At 33.3% G+C, this 12,025-nt stretch overlaps 1 pseudogene; it reads left to right on the top strand.

Annotated features, from left to right (window-relative positions):
* Nucleotides 1-12,025, top strand: part of LOC138325824 (acetylcholinesterase-like) — a 129,766-nt pseudogene that overhangs the window by 97,732 nt on the left and 20,009 nt on the right.

Raw genomic sequence — 12,025 nt, forward strand, 5'->3', positions numbered from 1 at the left:
AGGTACAGTAACGAAACGCCAAGACATTTTACAAAGCAACCGACACTGTTGACATTTTATTTAAAGGGTGAATAAATACCTACAGTGTCCCTAGATTAGACCTTATAAGGTCCTTATATATACTTCCAACCAATCAAAATATCTCACACATCCCTAGATAGCTTTAAGTCATCAATCCATGATTTCATATAAGGTTTATTTGGTTTATGGTATGAAGGATCTTGTTTTAGAACTTCACTTCAAATCGTTTTCCTTGCAAACCAAGATTAGTAGGAAAAGTGCACAAAGAACAGAGATGTTCATATATCATGAAGTGTTGATATCGAAGTTTGGTATAAAACGTATATACACTAGGACTAATTTTAGCCGGGAAAGGTATGAGTTTCCAATCCATTCTCAGATATCGTTGGATATGTTATTGTTAATACTTGGTAACCTTTTACTGAAAGGTTCTCCTTTAAATATTTGTGACATTTTTTTTAGTTTATACGATATAAGCTTATAACGACGAATGTCTTTTATCTTTTATTGCAATATCATGAGATCACATTGGCAACTAATCATACATCCCCGATGGATTTGTATAAGTAATACCCTCTGAAACAAGAATTACAGGAAAAAATTGATTGAGTGGACTTGTGTAGTCTGGATATGACAATAAAATAAAAAAAAAGTCAATTAAAATGTTAGCGCTGATAACTTCAATATACGTCCAATATGTGGATATAAATTACATAGAAACGTGATCATTGTGACGTCACTGATGTTGACACGGTAACGTCAACTAACTGTTTCATCTTTATGGAATATATCGTCGTTGATATACTATATACCTGGTCTAACATAATCAATTTTGATACAGACACCCCTAAACAAGTGCATTGTTGAAATATGAGCAATAACCTATCTTCTTTAGGAAACTATGGTCGATATAGATGGCATAGCGTTGAATTTAGCGAACAGTTCGCAACAGAAAATCTGATTTTCGTCTGTAATTTGATTTGTGACCTTGTGCTGCTTAATAATTAAAGTATTATTTGATTTTGTATAAAGAAAGCTCTTCGAACAAAAACGACAAACATCCAAGATCGGTTCAATTTTAGATGCAATGAAAGCATTTAGACCATACAATTCCTTACTTAGTGCTACTGGGAACTTAAAAGCAATACGGATTGCTAGCGAGGCAATATATCAAATGTTGTGTTATCACAATCGTAACGATAATCTAGTTTTATTTTATAGAAACAGCCAAGGACACTCAATATACTAGATGATTTCACCTTAATGAGGTAAGTCACTTGGATCGTATAGCGAATACTGTTATATCTCAGTACATAACTTGAATATGTTTCTCGTTAAATACACATGAATACCCCAGCTACTCATAGTGATGTCTTCATATCTCTAACTGGACCAAGTTCAGTGACAACATTTCTCCCTTATTGATGGAGCTGGGGAACCAAAAACAATGCTGATTGCACAGAAGAAAGTTACCATTTTTAGCAACGTTAAATGTTTTATTGGAAATTCGTTGTAGAAAGCTAGCTTTTCAACATTAATATCAGCATACAACAATATTTTAGTAATTAAAGTAACGTTACGTAGTTTTTCCGGAATTTTTCAGTTGTTGTCAGTTGTAAAAAAAACCAACAAAAAAATGGCTTAATGTTTTTCAATCAATATTTGTCGTTAGTCTGATTTTATCACATTGTTGACAAAACCACTTAATTTCTTTGTTAGTTAACATCAAAATACTTTTACCTCTCAAATTTAAAACTTAAGTTTCAGTCATATCATTTGGTTTGTAGTACTGATCAATGAGCTCAACGTTATTAATGAAGCAACATATTAAAGTTTATCCTTCTACAAACTCTGTTCTGAATTGTACTTTTAAAACGTCTCTATGCTGTATATAGCCATGTGTGAATATTAAGCTGGGACATGTTTTGTTATGTTTAAATGGCCGGTTATATTGTGATGTTTGAAATATTTAAGAAAAAAAAACTACAGAAAATTATACGGGTACATTAAACATTTTTTTCACATTAAATTATCTTTCTCTGAACATAATGCTCATTTTTCGACGACATGACATGCGTTCAGAATGTCACTAAAGTTTATTTAGTATCTATAGTTGGAATACTAAAATCTAAAATAGTTTTTAATACTAGTGGAATGCGTTTTCTTGTTTTAAACGGCTGAATGGGTTAATTAGTGTTATCTGTGTAATTATAATTGATGGTCTTGACATTGATAGCGGCAACTGTAAAAGCAGAAAATTGGTAAACATCAAGATAATTAGATATCTATATAAATCTTGGCCCTAAATCTAAAAACTAAATTAATTTTAATGATATTTAGTTACGAAACAGGTAAAAAAAAGCGTGCTATCAGTGCTGTTATGCATCATGATTATCGGCATTTGAATCAATTTAACCTATCAATTAAAATTCTTTACGATGCTCTTTAATCATATCTAGGAATAGATTAACATCAAAGTTACAATTACCGAAACTATTCCACGACTTTTAATTCGATATCTTCGCGAGAAGATAAATGATATATTTTACCCTCCTCACCTTTCACCTTTCTCGTTATAAACAAACCCGTCAGACGGGATTGATTAAAACTACCACACGCAGTACAGCAATGCACGTGCAATTCTACCTTCTCAGAAGTTCATAAAATGTCAATGTCAAAATGTGGGAATTTTCAAGGCTACAAATTTCTCAATGGGTTTCAACCATTTTAATTCACCTCTGTTTTGGAAGAGTATAGTAGAAAGCGTAATTTAGTATAGTGTATACTTGTCCGGAAAATAAACAAACATGTGTCATAAAAATCGAGATAAATATTGCAAATAATCACAATCAAGAATAGATAAAGAACGTGCGTTGTATCTGAAAATTAATATGAAGTTTTGTTTATATATTTTGAAATAGATAAGAAGTCAACTTTTAATCTATAACATTTTTTAACAACTTCCACTGACCTGAAACAGCATTGATATATCGTAATGGTACCACACATTGTTTCATTAATGTGTGAGTACGCCACGCATGATATGGCTCTAATAACACTAAAGTTATTATAGAATGAACAGAAGAAGAAGACTTAATATAAGACATATATTATGACAAGCAGTCTGTAACTTGTTTTTAAAAGAACATTTTTTATATTCGCCCGACTTTGAGTTCAAAAACTTCAAAATTCCTAAGTTAGGAAATGAGCCTTTCAGGAAAGAAATTCGAGTGGACTTTTTTCAGTGTAACCCTGGTGGGATGTCTCAATCTGCATTTTGATATTGGACTTGACATTATTATCACACAAGAGTATTGGTAGTACTAATGTTTAATGAATCAAACGTTTTATAGGTTACTTCAGACAAGCTCACCTTACCTAATCCATCTTTTCATATTACTGAGTAATCTATCCGTGTGGAGAAGTGTGTGACGTCATTAGACCGAAAAAATACGTCGTTTTCTCCGAAAAATATAACACTATGATTACAAACAATTAAAGACATACACAATCAATACCATCTCCTAAGGGCTGACAAATTTCATATTCCGTCTTTGCACATTACAGAGTTACTTCCCTTGCGGGTAGGTATTGATTGTGACGTCATTATTTTATGAGCACAATTCACGTCGTTTTCTCCTGAACGTATGACGTTACACTACGTAAACACATGACGTCACAGTTAATACCTACCCGCAAGTGCAGATAATTCTGTAATATGCAAATTCGGAATATGACTGACTACTGTAAACGTGGTAATATTTGGGAGTGCTTAATTTCACGATTTGCATCTGTAAGAATTTTACGATCATTTTCGCGATAATTTAGCCTGTAAACGTTTTGCAAAGTAGTATTTTCACACACACCAAACACTACGTCCGATAAATTTTCTCGCTGAAAGTCCCTCCGGATAATTGGCGTCAATGTCCTACTCCCGCTTATCTACGCGTTGTTAGTACATAAATTGGAATCTACAGGAATCTACGAAATACAATAAAACTTTCTTCTTAATATCTTTGAGTAATCTTTGTACAAATATAAAATGCTTAAAAACTTATTTTTGTTTACGGTTATCTTCACGTTATAAGTGTACATGCGCAGTTTACTCTATTCGACAATACTGTAGCCCAGATGTAATGACAACTCTCCTTTTTTGCACTGGATCAGACAAGAGCTAGGAGTGGCAAAAGGAAATTGATTATTACTTGTTTCAGATTTACACTCCCTATTGATATCAATTACAACTAACAGTCTGCTGTGTTGGGTTACATAAAAGCTTGGTTCTAGAAACTAAATGTGTAGCAACTTGGTGTTGATTTACAACTGGAATACAAATTATAGAATATCTTTAATATGGTAACGCATTTGGTTTAGTTATATTAAACTGGGAATAGCTATATAGTCTTCATGCTAATTTCTTCCGAGTTTGGTAATTCGATAGCAATAGTGTCATACATCATGTTGTAATCGACAGAGCAATTATTTAAAATGCTTTTAATATCTTTGGTAAATAAAGTCATCTACTTACAGGAGACTGAATACAAAAATCAGTACAGTTATACAAAGAGAGATATGTCATCTTGTATAACTTAAATATGCAGTAATTAAATCAAGGAAATGTTTACGTGCATGCCATACTGTACGTATCCATCTGACAATGCATCTCATTATATCTACAATTGTCACTGCTTCTGTATCGATAAACTAAGTTGGGGCAGATCTTTTTATCTCTCAATAAAACTGATTTAATTTTTTAAATGTGTTATTGCTATTTGACCTGAATAAAATAACTTAAATATAGGATTTTTTTGTGAAGTCATGGAGAAAAGGGCGGGGTTAAGCTGCAGTCAAAAGCGCGCTTTTTCTGGATGGCTGTTGTGCTTGGATAAAAATGACTCCAGTATAATTTTGGCGGCAAATAACACACGGCAAATGATTGTATCTATTGTTCTGGTTGATTTTATTATTCAAATAAAATATTGTAAATATACGGATTTACCTTTACGCAAATTACCTTCTGCTCCATTGGGTTTATCATCTTATAAACTAAGCAAAGTAAGAGGTTAATCCTTAATTCAATGGGACGACTTTTACCTTACTGATCATTTGCGCGGTCTTAAATGACTGTGTATTTCCTTCTAACGACAGTCAATAAATTCCATGCTGTGCTGCAAACTGCCGTTGTGCTCTATTGTAATTAAGCAACAAAAAGCAGTTCCATTCCATCATTGTAATGTGTCACCCTTTGGAGTGGTTTGTTTGTTTTAGCTCCTTCATTCAGAATCTTCCTTTTGTTCTCACCGGGTACAGCAGGTCTGATTATGTTGTATAAAAATATTGCATAATAGACTTTTTAATTAATACTTATTCAAAATAATCTTGTATGAAAATCTCGATGTTCCATCGACAAAAAAAAAATACATACGAATAAGCAAATGGCGATAATTTCTTTTGTACCAATATTCAGTTATATTTTAAATGATCCGTATGCTAAAGATCAGGACAAGACATGAGCGAAGATATTGCTTTTTATCTGATTGGCTGCAGCAAACAATTAGTTCAAATAAAATGCTTCAGGGGAAGTTCTTTGTTTAAACAGACTATCCTATTAGAACATTTATTCCAATATGAAATTCTGTTTTGAAGATTTCCCTTTGGATAGAGACGACAAGCTTTCAATTTGTTATCCTGACGAAATCATGTAAGGTGTTTTTCTCTCCCTCTCTTATCTAAACCAACTGTTTGCTTGTAAGTGTTAGATTAATATAGAATGTTATGATTTTTATTCCAATATGGATTATTCGTGTCGTTTAGATAAAAACACTTGAAATGTTTTCATTTTGTTTTGTAACTCACGAAGGGGTTACTTAGTGTTTGCTGTAGTTTAACTTATACATGTTCTTTCTTCTTAATAGCAAAGCTATAATAACAATCGAAAAATGAAAATTTATCAAATAAAAAAATACATGAAAGTTTTTGAAATTATACAAAAGCATATAGTAACAATAGACTCCATCGAAGACTCCCTCGCATACAAATCCAGTGTAAATCAGTTCTCGTAGCAATCTTGTTGGTCAGTAACATAAACTTATTCCCAGATTTTATATTATTTTCGTTCTCGTTATCATCTCATATTGTGTCGTTTCTTTATTGGTATAGTGGATTAAACATACGTTATAATTTTGCCATTAAATTGCCATTCTTAACATCTCGCATTTTCCTTTGGTCACAGTTTAGATTCTTTCTAATGCATAATAAAATTACAGTCAAACATGAATGCAGCTTAGAATGTTTGACTGTACCATGTCATAGTGCCATAACAAAAGCTTCAACATATCTGGCCACAAAGATATACCTGTTTTCACGATGATAATACGGTATGATTGTTTTACACAAAACCAAGCAAAACTTCAGTTTATTTTTTCGAAATAAGAATGCGGCTGTTGAAACAAATTTAAACTTTGTAAGGTAACATGACGACATTATGTCATTCGTTGTGTTTTACCATATATTGGCCTCCCACTGGAAACTATATCCCTATTACAACACGTACATATGGCGATTTAATTGATATCAAACATACATATGAGTAAAATACAATACACACTTATCAAACAAAGAATCAAATATACTTTTTATTTTATACTCAACGTGATAAAACAGACCATCTGCTGACGGCAAAATAACGGTATTTCATTATTTTCTAAGAATGTCAAACTTAAACTGGCAAATCCACGCTTGATGTACTTGTATGCTTGAACCGTTTTATTTACTGGTTGTTCATTTTAAGATAATATGTTTACTGCTTTTCGTCAGCCTGCTATCTCTTGTTGTTTTTCAGCACCTTTCATCTTATCTGATAATACCACGGCTATCTTAGTTTCAGCTTTGGCCAAACCTGACAGAGGAAGGATGTTTTGCAGATTATTATGCATCCGATTTCCTGTGTCCCTTCTATCACAGAACCGTTTTGAGATTTAGAAATATCTTCTTTTTAAGTGAATACATCCAGTGAATGACAGATGTATCTGATATATGTGCTTACGGTGTGAAGAGTTATAAAACGCACTGCGGTTTTATTTTAGAATATTATCAGAACTACTTTCTTTTACTCGATCATCATCGACTTGTCAAACATTCTTACGCGGCGTCTGCGACCTGTCAGGTACCGCGAACTACTCTGCTTATCTGTATTATGTTAGGAGAGTGAGTGTTGTATGGCCAGTAGCAGTAGGGGGCAGACGTCTGACAGGTAGTTCGTGTCAAGTCAACATTACCCAGGTAACAGTGCGTCCTACTCACGGCTGTTACATTTAGATAACATCCTCGTCGTTACATCATCGTAGGCAACATCTCCCGGTCCAATCATTAATGTAGACCATTTGTCTAGTTGGTTTAGATATGTGTTGATAGGGTTGATAATGTTATTTTAGTCTATCGGACCAGTTTCATGTGGATTTTTCACTTTCTAATGATATCATCACGTGTCGCATTGTAAAAAGAAATGATGCAAAGCAGACGAAAACAACATGAAGAAAAGTTATTCGTTCATATAAATCACTCTTGGACATTGAAGCGTACGTGTAACATCTAGGTAAATTTAGATATGAATGTAAATAAATGCACAGATAATAAGCAGAAAAGTATGAAAATCCAAAGAAGACGTCGATTTATAATGGTGCAACAAATAGTTTAACTTGTTAATGCGAGATACAGATCTAGAATGGTTCTTGTATATATTCTTAGATAAGCATTCCTCAACGAATTACTACATTTCACTGAATTTCAATCATCCGTTATCTTATTATCTTCATGCAAACTCTTACTGTCGCAATGACTGTTTCATTTTTGTTATTTATTCCGTTCGCACAAGGTATGGAACAATAAGATTGTGTAAATGCATAACCTCTATTGTAATCTATATATTATATAATGAAATCAAGAAACTTATGTACAATAGATTGTCTATTATGACTTATCTTATTTTTGTGAAGCATACAATGTACGTTCGCCGATTTAATTTCATCAGTATAATCTAAATTGTATTATTTTCCCTTTCGTATTTGCAATTGGCTTGAAGGCGTCATCTATTGCGTTACTTGATTGCGTCCACGACGCGCAGAACTGGTGTTATACGTGACAACCAAAGTGTTTGTAATGGATGTTCAAATGCAGAAAGCATCTTGGAGACATGGATCAATGCTCACTTTGTGTACAGTTAAAGTCATCGGTCGCTAAATTAAACTTGATTTAACTTTGTTTAAATGCCAGACATGGAAGAAAGACTATTGATTATACCAGCCAAGGCCAAAATGGAAGACTTGTTTTTAACTCTAATCGATGTGTCCCTTTCCATGTTGCTGTATGAAGATCTCTCTGGAGTTTGTCCAAATCATTGTACAAGTGTTTTGAATTGACCGTCTCCATTATATGTTCTTTTTCCTACAAACTCAAGATTAATACATTTAGTAAACAACCCGTATGTGAGTCGACAGACTATCGAAATGGCAAAAAGTGATGAAATTCAGAAATATTTTTCTTAAATAAAATTGCATTTCACACATTTGGCCGTTATCGTACAAATATAGAAACACTTTAATTGAAAATTGAGAGAGTACGATAAGCCGTTGAGGTTTCCACAGAACAAGAACCCTCTATTTCCTACTGTTTTGTGTGTACGTGTTATATCGCTTTTCAAGTGAGGTTGCCTTGAACGCCACTTTACACTCGCAATGTAGCACTCCGTGGGAGAGAGTTGATATGGGACATTTAGTGTTGGATATAACGAGGGTGAAATTGAGTAATTATCATGTTTGGTCTTCCAAGACAAACCTAATCACGGTATATCGCAGTGTTTACAGCTATTTAATTTACCTCGCTGCTGTTTACATACACTCCGATAGGAGGTATGGGCGGGCGGTAACTGGTGCTGCAACCGTCTGATTTGTTGGAATTTCTGTGCAGTCAAACTGCTCTTAAAGAATAAAACCGATTTTTTTTCACTGACAATGTATATCCATTGATGGATGGCTCGTGCATAATACAAACCAATATTTTACTGACATTGTGCACCCGTTGTTGGATCCACCCACTGTCGAATGATTCTTACAGAATACAAAGCAATATTTTACTGACTATGTATAGCTATTGTTGGATCCATTCAATGTCGGAAGGTTCTTACAGAATACAAACCTATCTTTTACTGACAATTAAAAAAATAGTGAATGCAAACTGTGTCTTTATGCTCTTTGAAATACACGCCGATCTTTTACTAACAAATGAAGAGCACGTTGATCAGAACCATTCTCTGTTGCGCTGCTCCTACAAAAAGCTGTCTGTCCTATCTTTAACTGACAATAAAGAGCACGGCGTTATATACATCTTCTGTAAAGACTAATGACTTGCCAAACCTATTCCACACATATCTTTCTCTCTCTTTTACGAAAGACAGACTTCAGAGATTGATATACTAAATGTTTTCTGCAGCAAATAACGTTTGATATATGTGTTTGTATATAGTTGTTTTATTGTCGCTTCACCACCTCCGTCACCGATGTATAGCTGATTGCTGTGATTGATGACTTGTACTTTATATAATCTTCATGACATAACCATATTAATTAATTGCTGTTTCAATAAAAAAAGTTCTACAAATTTAATTTTAAACCTAGCTTGAATAACATTGATAGTGGTAGACCTAGACTTGTGTGCACTTTGAAGAGTACGAAGCGGTCGTTGTGAAATTTTGTTTTCAAAGACATTATCCGGAGAATTTTCGAAAACATTTTTTTTTCAAGGATGCAAAATCTTTACATTAACTTTTTCAAGAATTATCGACTGGATGAAAGTTGGAAATTCTCATTAATAATTTCAGTGTTAAAACTTGTGACACCTCATTAAATACAATCCCGTGTCGTACTTTCAAAACTGATAAAGAGAAATTGTAACATCGTAGTTAAATTTCCATGGTTAATGTTAGCGGTACAACATATCAAAGATGCTTTTTTATGAAATGCGGATTTGTCACTCAGAGTGTGGGATCATTTTAATGGAACTAAAAAAACGCATAAATGACACTGCTTCAATATCGATATTTACGTCGCCTTAATTTTGAAGACGTGTTACTCATTTATTAACATGTTTTATTATAATGAATGTCATTTCAAACCGCGCCAACAACCAAACCAAAACAGCTTTTAATGCGGAGCAAGGAAAATGACTATTACTAAATAGAATCGTATAAAAATTACTTCTAATATCAGAGCTTAACCGCACTAATGAGCTGTTTCCATGTTATAGAAATAGTTTTGGTCTGCTGGTGTTGATATATAATGTTATCTTTATTTAAATGAGCTTATTGTAATTTGAAACAATATGTGTTATATTTACAAACATCTAAGGTTAATTAGTATTGAAGCAAACCTTATCGAATCGTCCTTGCTATTAGCAACTAATGTCAGGTTTTTTCCATGCGAAGAAAATGTCCCAGACTTTTCTATCAACATTTTTGTAGTGACTAATTTTACGTGGCGCATGGAATCTGTTGTACATGATAATTTACATTAACTAGGTTCGAATGAAATTTAAAATATTGTGTGGAAGGTGAAAGTAAGACAGTTTACTGATTATCAAAAGCAAAAATATTCCACAGGTATTTAAAATTGAAATCATTTTCAGGCTGTTATAGTTATCCGAACCAACGGCTTTTCTAACCATTCAATATACGATGGTAACAGCCATTGCAGCTGATTGTAGTGCGTGTGTCTTGACTTCGTCTGGATCAGTCTAAATACTCCTATATCATACCCAGTGGCAAAGATAATGGTATGGTGTCCAACTCAATCCCAGCCTAGATACTGGATCTATGGTTACAGTACTTCTCCTTTCCTTCGTCTATATTTATAGACTATCATTTAGCCAATAATGCCCAGTCATCACACATTTAGGAGTAGTGCTTTTGGCGTAAACAGAGTTACGTTACGGGGTTAATTAGTTCTTGTTGTTGTGTTTGGACATTTATGTTTAATGTAATATTTAATAGAACATTAATCATGATGTACTTTCTTTTTGATTATCGATATGTTGTTGTCACTGGATAATCCCTTTATGACGTCAATCATCGCCGGATAATTAGTTGTACAATATTGCAAAATTTGAATATCCATCAATTAGCAAATTCGTTAAATAAGCTTTCTAAACCATGGTTTGTGACAATGACTGACGTTCAAATGAAACTGTTCATGGATATATGTGTAGTATTTATGAACCAACTCCATTCATTGGTCGGAACATAAAATATATTCCTTTAGATCAATTAGATGATTATCTTCGCTAAATGTTTTTAACATGTATAACTAAGTTGTTATATAGTGTGAAGACCTATAATATCTTATTTCTAACCGTTTTGTCATTGCTTTGTCAAGGAAATTGTTTAAAATTAAAATATCAAAAACCAAGAGAAAAGGTAACGTATATATGTGATGTATCTATCCAATTTTAAATTTTTTGATTTTTATCACAAACAATTACAAAATTATTCATGAAAACTAGTGATAAGCATTTTATATAAAACTGACAGAAGGATATAAACGGAACTATTTATACGGAGAAAACCATGTAGGCAGGCAGGTTGTTATCCTGTATCGTCTGACGTGGAACTGAACCTAATATATATTGGTATACTACACCACATCACTACATTTAGCCTTTTCATATGGTGTAAATGGTGTCTAAACTTTTGCACTAGAAAAAAAGTGAAATGAAATTAAGTCCTACGGTACTGTGGTTTTTTTTTTTTTTTTTTTTTTTTTTTTTTTTTTGCTGTACGTCTGGGATAATCTTACAAGGGTTGCGTCGCATTTGGTAAATATCTCACAACTGAGCCAGTCTGAGTTTCCTTATTTGCATATGAAGACCGTTGGGCAGCTGTTGCGGACGTATATGACACTGAATAATCCCAGTATTTCCTCAGCTTGACGTCACTAACAATGTCAGGACTGGGAAA

The sequence above is a fragment of the Argopecten irradians genome, chromosome 6 (genome assembly GCF_041381155.1).
Source record: "Argopecten irradians isolate NY chromosome 6, Ai_NY, whole genome shotgun sequence".
Taxonomy (NCBI): Eukaryota; Metazoa; Mollusca; class Bivalvia; order Pectinida; family Pectinidae; genus Argopecten; species Argopecten irradians.